At 45.1% G+C, this 13,164-nt stretch overlaps 1 protein-coding gene across 1 annotated transcript in view; it reads left to right on the top strand.

Annotated features, from left to right (window-relative positions):
- Positions 1–13,164, top strand: part of SYNPR (synaptoporin) — a 100,125-nt gene that overhangs the window by 68,122 nt on the left and 18,839 nt on the right. The gene's annotated exons all lie outside the window — the stretch shown is intronic.

Here is a 13,164-nt window from a genome sequence, read left to right as displayed (position 1 = left end):
AACAATGGTAAAAGTTTAGTCCAACACAGTAGAAAACTATAAGTATATTTTAAGGTCCAGTCGGCCGCAACAGACAAGCATTCTGAGGCCCACCCTTGTGTTGTTGCTGGATTAGGTGGTTTGGTGTTCTGGGGGAGGTACTACTTTGCTGTCCTTCTCATTAACACTTCATCTGGCATTCTGAAGTGATGAGGTCGGTGGTCCCACCCCCAGTGCCCCAAACCACCTTCTGTTATGCTGAGCTGAGCACCCTCTTCTCATAGGCCCATTGCTGCTACCTGGGCTGCTACTGTTATAGCTACACTCTTCCCCTAAAGGGAGTCAGATAATTATTATTACAGGATTGCCGATAATACAGATCCCCCTAAATCAGTATATAATAAATATTTGTAGATAAGTCTGTATCTTAAACACCACCTGTCACCTACTAGGAAACATCAGTTAAAAATAGAAGACTAAAATATAAAAACTTTCTTGAATATATTTAGATAGGAAAGGAGACCCGTTTCTTATTTACTTTAACAATAAACACTGGCTTTTTAAAAATGAAAGAGTAAAGCTGGAGTTAATATAAGGGAAGGGTCATTATCTACTAGCTTTGATAGATTGTTTGCTTCTAAGCTTGAAAAGTCCATTGTGTTGAGGAAAGCCTAAAAACACAGGGGAGATGTGTACTGCTCCCTTATTTAAAGGGATTTCTCCCTAGTGCTCACTTCCTATGATTACACGTCTTACAAGCAGGGCCGCCATCAGGAATTTCTGGGCCCCATACACCCAAAGTGTCTGGGCCCCCCATTAACGAAAAATCCGGGACATATCTTTGACTGATGTCTCTGGTGTGGCGTGGGACACAGCTGCCTGTAGAGGATTTGGTTTTATTCAATATGTCCCACACCAGACCAGTTCCACCCAATCTCCCAGTAGCACCTGCATCTGAACACCACTCCAGAGACATCAACTTTGAAAGAGGTACCCGTTAAAGCAGTGATGGCTAACCTTGGGAATTGTAGGTTTGACACAGCTGGAGTGTCAAGTCTAGCCATCACTGATTTAAAGGGTACCAGTCATTTAAAAAAAACTTTTGACATGTTATAGAGACATATCAAAAGTTTTGATCGGTCCAGGTTCGAGCATTCAAACCCATACCGATCAGGAGAAGACCACTGCAGCGCATCCTCTCCCCCGCTCTGTGTAAGAAAAAAAAAAGACACCATAGACTAACATTATAAGCCTGGTTTTTTCCATGTATGATGAGGTTCTGCAGCAGCTGAGGTGTAGGATGAGGTTCTGCAGCAGCTGAGGTGTATGATGAGGTTTTGCCGCATCTGAGGTGTATTATGAGGTTCTGCAGAAGCTGAGGTGTATTATGAGGTTCTGCAGAAGCTGAGGTGAATTATGAGGTTCTGCAGCAGCTGAGGTGTATTATGAGGTTCTGCTCCAGCTGAGGTGTAGGATGAGGTTCTGCAACAGATGAGGTGTAGGATGAGGTTCTGCAGCAGCTGAGGTGTATGATGTTCTGCAGAAGCTGAGGTGTATGATGATGTTCTGCAGCAGCTGAGGTGTATGATGAGGTTCTGCAACAGCTGAGGTGTAGGATGAGGTTCTGCAGCAGCTGAGGTGTATGATGAGGCTCTGCAGTAGCTAAGGTGTATTATGATGAGGTGCTGCAGCAGCTGAGGTGTATTATGAGGTTCTGCAGCAGCTGAGGTGTATTATGAGGTTCTGTACCAGCTGAGGTGTAGGATGAGGTTCTGCAGCAGCTGAGGTGTATGATGAGGCTCTGCAGCAGCTGAGGTGTATTATAAGGTTCTGCAGCAGCTAAGGTGTAGAATGAGGTTCTGCAGCAGCTGAGGTGTATGATGAGGCTCTGCAGCAGCTGAGGTGTATTATAAGGTTCTGCAGCAGCTAAGGTGTAGGATGAGGTTCTGCAGCAGCTGAGGTGTATGATGAGGTTCTGCAGCAGCTGAGGTGTAGGATGAGGTTCTGCAGCAGCTGAGGTGTATGATGAGGTTTTGCCGCATCTGAGGTGTATTATGAGGTTCTGCAGAAGCTGAGGTGTATTATGAGGTTCTGCAGAAGCTGAGGTGTATTATGAGGTTCTGCAGCAGCTGAGGTGTATTATGAGGTTCTGCTCCAGCTGAGGTGTAGGATGAGGTTCTGCAGCAGCTGAGGTGTATGATGAGGCTCTGCAGCAGCTGAGGTGTATTATAAGGTTCTGCAGCAGCTAAGGTGTAGGATGAGGTTCTGCAGCAGCTGAGGTGTATGATGAGGTTCTGCAGCAGCTGAGGTGTATGATGAGGTTCTGCAACAGCTGAGGTGTATGATGAGGTTCTGCAGCAGCTGAGGTGTATGATGAGGTTCTTCTGCAGCTGAGGTGTAGGATGATGTTCTGCTGTAGCTGAGGTGTAGGATGATGTTCTGCAGCAGCTGAGGTATTATGAGGTTCTGCAGCAGCTGAGGTGTAGGATGAGGCTCTGCAGTAGCTGAGGTGTATGATGAGGATTTGCAGCAGCTGAGGTATATGATGAGGTTCTGCAGTAGCTGAGGTGTGTGATGAGGTTCTGCAGTAGCTGAGGTGTATGATGAGGTTCTGCAGCAGCTGAGATGTATGATGAGGTTCTGCAGCAGCTGAGATGTATGATGAGGTTCTGCAGCAGCTGAGGTGTATGATGAGGTTCTGCAGCAGCTGAGGTGTATGATGAGGTTCTGCAGCAGCTGGGGTGTATTATGAGGTTCTGCAGCAGCTAAGGTGTATTATGAGGTTCTGCAGCAGCTGAGGTGTATTATGAGGTTCTGCAGCAGCTAAGGTGTATTATGAGGTTCTGCAGCAGCTGAGGTGTATGATGAGGCTTTGCAGTAGCTGAGGTGTATGATGAGGTTCTTCTGCAGCTGAGGTGTAGGATGAGGTTCTGCAGCAGCTGAGGTGTAGGATGATGTTCTGCAGCAGCTGAGGTATTATGAGGTTCTGCAGCAGCTGAGGTGTATTATGAGGTTCTGCAGCAGCTGAGGCGTATTATGAGGTTCTGCAGCAGCTGAGGTGTATTATGATGTAATGGAGCGGCTGAGGTGTATTATGAAGGTAAGCAGACATTATACTACACCTCAGCTGCTGCAGAACTTCATATTACACCTCAGCTGCTGCAGAACCTCATGCTGTCGTAGTGCACAACGCACACTGCAGCAACAGCCTCCCGGCACAACAACTCCCAGCATACCTTCTTGTGCACTACAACTCCAAGCATATGTTCTTGTGCACTACTTCTTGTGTACTACTGTAATGCACAAGAAGGTATGCTGGGAGTTGTTGCACCACCGGACCAGTGGTCCCCGGGGGGAGATAAAGGACCACTGCAATGACGGGTCCTGGGGAGAGGATGGGGGCGGGACCGCTGCTGCTGCACTTGCAGGTCCTGGGGAGAAGGGGTGTCTGGGCGTTCCCTGCAATGGTTAAATGACTGCTGTCTGCGTGAGTGCAGGCCGCAGTCATTGGCAGTGAGGGCCTGCTCCATATACAGCAGACCCCTGCTTCATATGGAGCGGCTCTGGAGGGGTTAAATGCCACTGTCAGTTGTGACGGCGGTATCTACACTGTAAAATAGCCGGCACAAGCGATCTCTAAGTGCCCACTATTTGAAGTTGAGGCCACTGGAAGCGGAGATTGGGCTGGGCTGTGGGGGTGACACTAAGGGCACACAGAGAACATGGCCGTCGCTTAGTTAGCTGTCCGCTGTGTTCTCGGTATTATACTTTATGTTAAACTGTGCTATTATGCAGCTTGAGGCCAGGTTCAGACTATGTAACTGTGCGGCTGTATTTGCGGCTGTAATTGTGCGGCGGTATTTTTGGTGGTTCATGCGTACGCTGGAAAGTATAGGATATACGGCTGCACAGTGCACACTATGTATGAATCTACTGCCCGATCGTAAACGGACCCGTAAAAAATGAACAAGACCATTGTTTGCGGCTGGACATGCGGCCGAGGATTGACAGGCGGCCCGTACGGAGTACTTCAAAAATAGCCGGCAATGATGCCGAATGCCGATGCCTCTAATAGTTAATATATTAAATTAATAAAACACATTCTCTTTGTAATAAAGTCCCTTTCGTTGGTAAATAATTTAATTCTAACGAATCCATCATTTTGCAATTAAATATACTGTTAAAATAAATAGATATATAAATAAATGTATATTTATATATATATTTATTTTTTGACAGTATATTTAATTGCACAATGATGGATTTGTTAGAATTAAATTATTGACCAACGAAACTGAATTTATTTCCACGAAATTGTGTTTTATTAATTAAATATTAAGTAGTACAGGAAGCTCCATAAGCCGTTAATTCATATTGCCGGCAATAGAGCATTCTGTACTAATCATCACTTTACTTTAATGAAAACATCAAATGTTTCTTCTAAGTATGTTATCACAATAGCATTATTAGAAGAAACATTTAGAATTATATGTGCGCTCAGCTGATTGGCTGTTCGGCTGAGCGCACATATAATGAGCCGGTCCGCAGCACAGTGACTTCATTGTGCTGCGGACCAGCGAAGAGGACACATCGGGGTGAGTATACAGCTCTCCCCACCCCCTCCCCAGCACTGCACCCCTCCCAGCAAGGAAGGGGGGGTCAGTTAACCCCTTCCTTGCTGGGATGGGTGCAGTGTGACATCAGTCTGGCCCCCAAGGGGTTAAGGGGGATGCAACACATCCTCCCTTAACCCCTTGGGGGCCGGACTGTAAGCAGCGATCTGTAAAGATGCTGCATACTGTAAGGAGCACAACACCGCTCACAATGATGGGTGTTGTGCTCCTGTTTGTGTGTTTTTTGTGTGTTTCTCCCTTTTTGTTTTTCAGATATCGGTATCCTGGGGATTACGTCGGATTACGTGGACTACGTCAATGACCAGCGTTTTTTTAATGTTTTTTTTTAATAAAATGGTCAATGAGGGGTGTGGGGGTGTTTTTATTTGAATAAAAAAATTTTTTAACTTGTGTCTTGTCTTTATTTCTTTACTTTATAGACTTAGTAGTGGAAGCCGTCTAATAGACGGAATCCATTACTAAGTTGGGGCCTAGTGTTAGCCGGTATAAAATGGCTAACACTAACCCCTTATTATTACCAGTACCCAATACCACCAGGGGTACTGGGAAGAGCCGGCTGCCAGTGGTCCCGGAGCGTCAAAATTGGCGCTCCTGGACCGGGCAGGCAGCAGGCTGGTAAGATTTAGGCTGGGGAGGGCCTAAAACAATGGCTCTTCCCACCCTGGTGTTACCAGGCTGCTGTCATTTGGTTTTTAACCCGGCTGGTTATAAAAAAAGGGGGGACCCTATGCGGGTTTTTTTTTTTAAATAAATAAATAATAAAAAAAAAACACATAGGGTCCCCCCTATTTTTATAACCAGCCGGGTTAAAAACCAAACGACAGCAGCCTGGTAACACCAGGGTGGGAAGAGCCATTGTTTTAGGCCCTCCCCAGCCTAAATCTTACCAGCCTGCTGCCGCCTGGTCCAGGAGCGCCAATATTGACGCTCCGGGACCACTGGCACCCGGCTCTTCCCAGTACCCCTGGTGGCATTGGGTACTGGGGTAATAATAGGGGGTTAGTGTTAGCCATTTTATACCGGCTAACACTAGGCCCCAACTTAGTAATGGATTCCGTCTATTAGACGGCTTCCACTACTAAGTCTATAAAGTAAAGAAATAAAGACAAGACACAAGTTAAAAAAATTTTTTATTCAAATAAAAACACCCCCACACCCCTCATTGACCATTTTATAAAAAAAAAAAACATTAAAAAAACGCTGGTCATCGACGTAGTCCACGGAATCCGACGTAATCCACAGGATACCGATATCTGAAAAACAAAAAGGGAGAAACACACAAAAAACACACAAACAGAAGCACAACACCCATCATTGTGAGCGGTGTTGTGCTCCTTACAGTATGCAGCATCTTTACAGATCGCTGCTTACAGTCTGGCCCCCAAGGGGTTAAGGGAGGATGTATTGCATCCCCCTTAACCCCTTGGGGGCCAGACTGATGTCACACTGCACCCATCCCAGCAAGGAAGGGGTTAACTGACCCCCCCTTCCTTGCTGGGAGGGGTGCAGTGCTGGGGAGGGGGTGGGGAGAGCTGTATACTCACCCCGATGTGTCCTCTTCGCTGGTCCGCAGCACAATGAAGTCACTGTGCTGCGGACCCGCTAATTATATGTGCGCTCAGCCGATCAGCCAATCAGCTGAGCGCACATATAATTCTAAATGTTTCTTCTAATAATGCTATTGTGATAACATACTTAGAAGAAACATTTGATGTTTTCATTAAAGTAAAGTGATGATTAGTACAGAATGCTCTATTGCCAGCAATATGAATTAACGGCTTACTGGAGCTTCCTGTACTAATTAATATTTAATTAATAAAACACAATTTCGTGGAAATAAATTCAGTTTCGTTGGTCAATAATTTAATTCTAACAAATCCATCATTGTGCAATTAAATATACTGTCAAAAAATAAATATATATATAAATATACATTTATTTATATATCTATTTATTTTAACAGTATATTTAATTGCAAAATGATGGATTAGTTTAAATTTAATTATTGAACAACGAAAGGCACTTTATTACAACGAAAATGTGTTTTATTATTTTAATAGATTAACCATGAGAGACATCAGCTATAGTGCAGAGGATCGCAAACCCCGGTAATAGCAATTCATGTAAACTGTGTTCCCTGCTTTCCCAGATGCATCCAGAGGTGTTTGCATCACTTTCTTAAGATTTTATTTGTTATTTTTAGTTGAACCAGATTTCCAAGTAAATGACCGTATGTTTTGAGCCGCATGTCTATTTTTTCCCACGGCCGGAGTTTCATCCGCACATTAACAGCCGCATAAAAAATACAGCCGCACAGTTACATAGTGTGAACCTAGCCCCCGGCTATGTCCACACAACGTATATTTTCATAAAATCCCAGCCGTTGTACAATGGCCGTGATTATTATTATGAGAATATACGTTGCTTTACCAACTATGGGATACCGGCTGGAGCATATACACATAGTATACACTCCGGCCGGGATCCCTTGCGGCGCCGCAAACAACTGACATGTCAGTGCACACTATGGAGCAGCCGCTCGCTTCATTATGTGCTGTGGGAAGTTCTGATGCGGGCGCGTGCTGATGCGCCCGCATCAGAACATTGCAGCTGGAAAGATCATCTGGCCGGTACTGCAGTACCAGACTGGATGATCTTTTCAGAGATCGGCCGTTCCGTGACCCAGCCGGTCTCTTCCGGCATGTGAACATAGCCTAACAAGAAGTATCGAATACCAGGAAATCTGTGTACCAAACCATTGTTTTGCTTGGATAGCAATGCCGCAGAACCTCATCATACACCTCAGCTGCTGCAGAACCTCATCATACACCTCAGCTGCTGCAGAACCTCATCATACACACCTCAGCTGCTACAGAACCTCATCATACACACCCCAGCTGCTGCAGAACCTCATACTTACCTCAGCTGCTGCAGAACCTCATCATACACCTCAGATGCTGCAGAACCTTATACACACCTCAGCTGCTGCAGAACATCATACACCTCAGCTGCTGCAGAACCTCATCATACACCTCAGCTGCTGCAGAACCTTATACACACCTCAGCTGCTGCAGAACCTCATCATACACCTCAGATGCTGCAGAACCTTATACACACCTCAGCTGCTGCAGAACATCATACACCTCAGCTGCTGCAGAACCTCATCATACACCTCAGCTGCTGCAGAACCTTATACACACCTCAGCTGCTGCAGAACCTCATCATACACCTCAGCTGCTGCAGAACATCATACACCTCAGCTGCTGCAGAACCTTATACACACCTCAGCTGCTGCAGAACCTCATCATACACCTCAGCTGCTGCAGAACCTCATCATACACCTCAGCTGCTGCAGAACCTCATCATACACCTCAGATGCTGCAGAACCCCCACTCCAGACGACACCCCCCCCCCCCCCCCCCCCCAACTCTCTAACACACTCACAACTCACTAACACACGCACCAGTACACTTACGTTCTGCAGGGAAAGTCTGGGGCAGCATGAGGTGCAGTCCTCATCTTCTCTCCTGCACACAGCCAGCTCCGGGCCCCTCCCCCTCTTGTCCCGACAGAGAACGCTGCCAGAAAAGGTACTGAGGTAGCTGGGGAGGGGCCTGGGGGGAGTGAGAAGGGGGCCCTGCTTGTGTCTTCTCTCAGCTCCACTCCTGACAGTGAGCGGCTGACAGACAGCAGGAGCAGTGCGCTTGTGTGCAGTACAGTTGTAAGGAGCTTCAGCGGGCCCCCTGAATTCTAGTTTGGGCCTGGGCCCCTTACAACTGTACTGCTAATACTGCCCTGACGGCGGCCCTGCTTACAAGTATGCCTTCCAAAATGTGGAGGGGGTGGGTGTATATCTCAATCATTGCATGCGGGGGAAACCTGTGCAACTATTGCTTTTTGCATGCAGGTGTGGTGTTACCAAAACGCAATGATCAGGATGTACGCCTTCCCCCCGACATCTTGGAAGGCTTAGTTGGAAGCCTTGGAAGAAATAGAATCACAAAACGTGATCACTGCAGAGCAGAAGTTTTCAAATGTCTTCTGCTCTCCAGACAACCCCTTTTAAAGGGAAAATATCAGCAGGTTAGAAAAATGTAACCTGCTGATGTGTCCCTATAGCGCACAGGTCGCTGAGGATAGAGGTAAGCTTCTTACCTTTATCCTTGGTGCAGTTTCTGTGATATTAGCAGTTTATTCCCTTTGCTAATTAGATGTTTTGGTGCACTGGGGACAGGACTACCACATTCGGTACACCAATCAGTACACCTTTCTAATGAATTCCAGCAGAGCAGGCCGGACGGGCAGGATCGAATCAGTGTACTGAGTAGTCCCGCCCCCCAGTGCACCAAAATGCCTAATTAGCATAGGAAAAAAACTGCTAATATCACAAAAAAGGGGCCGAGGATGAAGGTAAGAAATAGTAGTCTGTGAACCTGATGAATGCTTTATCCATGTTTTCGAGGGCTCCCTAGGATTGCATCCCAGAGGGTTCGGGTTTGGATGAATCCGAGCATTCGGCAGGTTCGCTCATCACTAGTAAGAAACTTACCTTCATCCTCAGCGCCCAATGTGCTATAGGAATGTATTAGCAGATTACATTCATCAACATATTGATAGTTTCCCTTAAAGGGTTATTACTCTCATACATAATTTTTCATATGTTGCTCTGCATGGTGAGACTAACAATTCATTCCAAAGTTATTATCATCTATTCAGTCTACTTCTCACAGTTCTGAGCTGCTGCTTTCTGCTAAAGAGACAAAAAACTGTGTGTGTGAGCTTTTCTCTTTATCTCCTCCTCCTCCCAAGTCACAATCTGCAAATGTGTAACTACTTTGTAAAGCAATGAGGGATAATCACAGCAAGTTCATCAGCGACTTGACCTCAGATTAAACCTCCCAGCATTACAAAGAGGCTACAAAGTTGCAGATACAGCATGCCAGGAACTTGTTTACATCAGCGGTATCAAAAGGGAGGGGGGAGGAAGGGGAGATGGAGAGAAAAGCTCACACAGATTTTTATGCAGAAAGCAGCAGCTCAGAACTGGGGAAAGGAGACTAAATAGATCATAACAAGTCTGGAAATAATAATTAGTCTCACCATGAACAGCAGCATATGAAAAGTTATGTTTGAGGGGAATATTTCTTTAAATGCTCAATGATATAAGAAGCAATGTGAGACAAAGGAGTTCTATATATTATGCATCAGGAGGAGGAAAAGCTGCAAATATTGCAACAAAGGTAAACTCTTTGGTCCATGTTCGTTGTGCCTTCTGCAAGCTGGCTGTGTGTTAGAGACTCAGATTAACCCCTTACAAGCAGATCTTTCTTTCTCTAGCAGATGGCCTAGTCTACCAAAATAACTCTTTACAAGCAGCTATAGTCTAATCTAGCAGTTTAACCCCTTACAAAATCATCTCCCACTTCACAGTTGGTATATCCCTGAGAGTATGATTTCTCCCTAAAATGAAAGTAACACCTGTTTCCCTTTAATAATGTGAAATTTCATCAGAATTTCGAATTAGATATACCTGAGAAGAGTCTTAATTTGCTGTCTACTGTCATTCATTGCACTCTTCTCAGAACAAGTCCTTTGATAGGTCCTCTTTATTTATTTTTTTTAGTAACTCATTAGGAGTCCTGCCTGCCTCCATAGCACCTATCCGCCCCGGGGAGATTGGCACTATGGGGGGCGGGCAGTGCTCCTAACAGCCCTACCGGACCTCGGACCAGACGACTAACTGCATCGGAACAGTGCCGAGGAGGAAGGTGAGAGACATACCTTCCTCATCGGCATCTCCTGGGCAATAGGGAACTATTAGCAGGTTAGATCCTTCTAGCCTGCTGATAGTTCTCCTTTAAGGAATGAATTATCTAAAGAAGATGCATTATAAATATTCGTGTGATGTTATCCAACCTCTTGCATTGAGGAGGACTATTTATAAGCCACCAGTAGAGATAGGAGATGTCATTTGTCTCTGCAAAGATCACATAGTATTTGAGATTCCGTCAAGTTCACTGCGCCGAGCACATCTCAGAACAGAACAGTGACAAGGATTATGGACAGGATTAAAAAGCTTCGGACAGGGAGACCCCTTGGGCAAAACAAAAAGCAAGTTTCCAAGGGAACAGGCAGCTCATGAAGTTTTGAAGAAAGAAAAGCCCTCATCAGATGTAACCTTTACAAACTTACCTCCTTCTGCTCTTGTTCCTAACATTAGAACACGGCTGGTAGACTAAAGATGTCAATTACAGGAAGAGGCCAAGGACATAGCTATGGTTTGCCAGTTATTGGCCACAAATGACTGACAGATACACCTCAGGGCACACCATTAAAATGTTATATTTTTTATTAAAAGTTGCATGTGTTATTATATTTTATGGAATTTATACCCAAGCTATTAACCATTGACTGCATCTTTAGTCAAGATTTAGTGCCACCTGGTGTTCAACATGTATAGTTATATGCATGTCCACCTACTGAGCAGAGTGCTGTAAGATACAAATGATTGCCTGAAATAGCAGATTTTCATTGCATGTAAATTACATGTGAAGAACTGTTTAAAGGGAACCTGTCACCCTCCATGCTGGAACAGAGCCCGGCCGACCTCCCAGTGCAGACCCATATACTCACCGCATTCGAGAAGTCCCGTTCCTGGACCAGCTCCCACCACTGAGATATCTCCTGCGGAAGCTATGCGCGCGCTCCAAGAGATGAGTCCAATGCCCATACTGGAACCATCATTCTCTATGGGTGCGCACGGCTTGGCGGTGGGAGCGAGTCCAGGAGAGGGACTTCTCGGATGCGGTGAGTATAGTGGTCTGTACCGGGGGGTCGGCCGGGCTCTCTCCCGGCACGGGGGGGTTACAGGTCTTTAAAATTGCTAGTGGCAGACTTAAAATGTGATCAGCACTGCTGGATTTTATTGGCCATAGTTGTCGTAAAAAAATTAATCAGCTGAATTTGGAAGATTGTTGCCCCCTTAGTCTAAATTTTATTTCAGATTTCCAACCCTAACAAGATCTGAAGAATGAGTAGTTTTAGCTATAGTAGCGTGCTACTGTAGAAGCTCTATCACTGACACACAGAAAGCTATCTCTATTGGCAGGGAACAGAGGATCACTGCACAGAGAACAGGCTATAGGGGCAAGTGACTCCTTCATTTGTGGCTTAAAGCAAAGGAATGCAAGAACAGAGAAAGATAAAAAAAATATTTCAGATATAGAATCAGCATTGTATACTCTACTAATGTATAATCTACTAATAACATAAGTTTAGCAGGTGTTTTGGAAGTCCCTTTAAAGCGACTCTGTACCCACAATCTGACCCCCCAAAACCACTTGTACCTTTGGATAGCTACTTTTAATCCAAGATCTGTCCTGGGGTCCGTGCGGCAGGTAATGCAGTTATTGTCATAAAAACAACTTTTAAACTGGTCGCTCCGTGTGTTAGACTGGCACAACCTCTCTGTCCCTCCTCCCCACCCTCCTCATCATTAGAAATGCTCCAGGCAGATTGTCTCCTATTCCCCACCTGTTTAGCCCGGCACATGGGCTGGATCGTTAAGGCACCTTTGCAATGTTCAGCATGCAGAAAATGTTTCAGTGGCATTACTAATGATGAAGAGGGTGGGGAGGAGGGACGGTGGGGTGGTGCAAAGTTAGGGCACAGATACTCTAGGCCACGCCCGTAGGGCACAGGGCTGCAAGTTTAAAAGTAGTTTTTTAGGACAATAACTGCATCACCTGCCGAACGGACCCCAGGACAGATCTTGGATTAAAAGCAGCTATCCAAAGGTACAAGTGGTTTGGGGGGGTCAAATTTTTGTATAGAGTCGCTTTAAGAAGCAGTAATACCCTGGTAGATGGTTATTTCTTTTACTTTTATTATATCTTCTATTAGTTTGTTGCATAATTTTACAGGAGCAAACTCATTAGTCTGCTGACACCCCCTACTTCTGGAATACTCCTGTGGAAGCGTCTCAGCTGCAGTATATGAACCAGTCAGTTGTAAAGTAATTAGATTTTTTTTTTCTTGCCGGATGCGAGCATAAACCTCCATACTTGTAGCTCGCATTTCCTCATGGTTTTTCCTTTCCTCCCTTGATCTTTAGTGCTAATTAGTGGATACAACTGTGATTGCTGAGTACTGGGCTGCTGCATGCAAACAATTGACAGTGCAAAGACTCCATTCAAAACATAAGCAGAAGCAAAAGGAGAATTTGTTGTCAAGTGGCTCATTGTTATGGGCAAACAGCCAAGAAGCAATATTTATATTGCTACCAGAGCCAAGTGTTCTTCTCCATTGTCTCAGACGTGCACTACACTTGTCAAAACCATCGAAAGACACTACTGCAGCATACGTTGCTGGTTGTGGAACAGACCCTGGGGCCAGTATAGTACAACCTATTAGGATCTTCCTTTTATAAGGGGACTAAACTCGTGTATCATTTCTGTTAAAATTTGAAGAAAAAGCTGCAGTATGGGTTTAAATAAGTTCTCCAGGTAAAACAGATACATAAGGAATATTAACTAAAACTCTCTATTTCTGT

This window comes from Dendropsophus ebraccatus, chromosome 4 (genome assembly GCF_027789765.1).
Source record: "Dendropsophus ebraccatus isolate aDenEbr1 chromosome 4, aDenEbr1.pat, whole genome shotgun sequence".
Taxonomy (NCBI): Eukaryota; Metazoa; Chordata; class Amphibia; order Anura; family Hylidae; genus Dendropsophus; species Dendropsophus ebraccatus.
The sequence above is the reverse complement of the archived record's forward strand: the minus strand, read 5'-3'. Positions and strand labels throughout refer to the sequence as shown.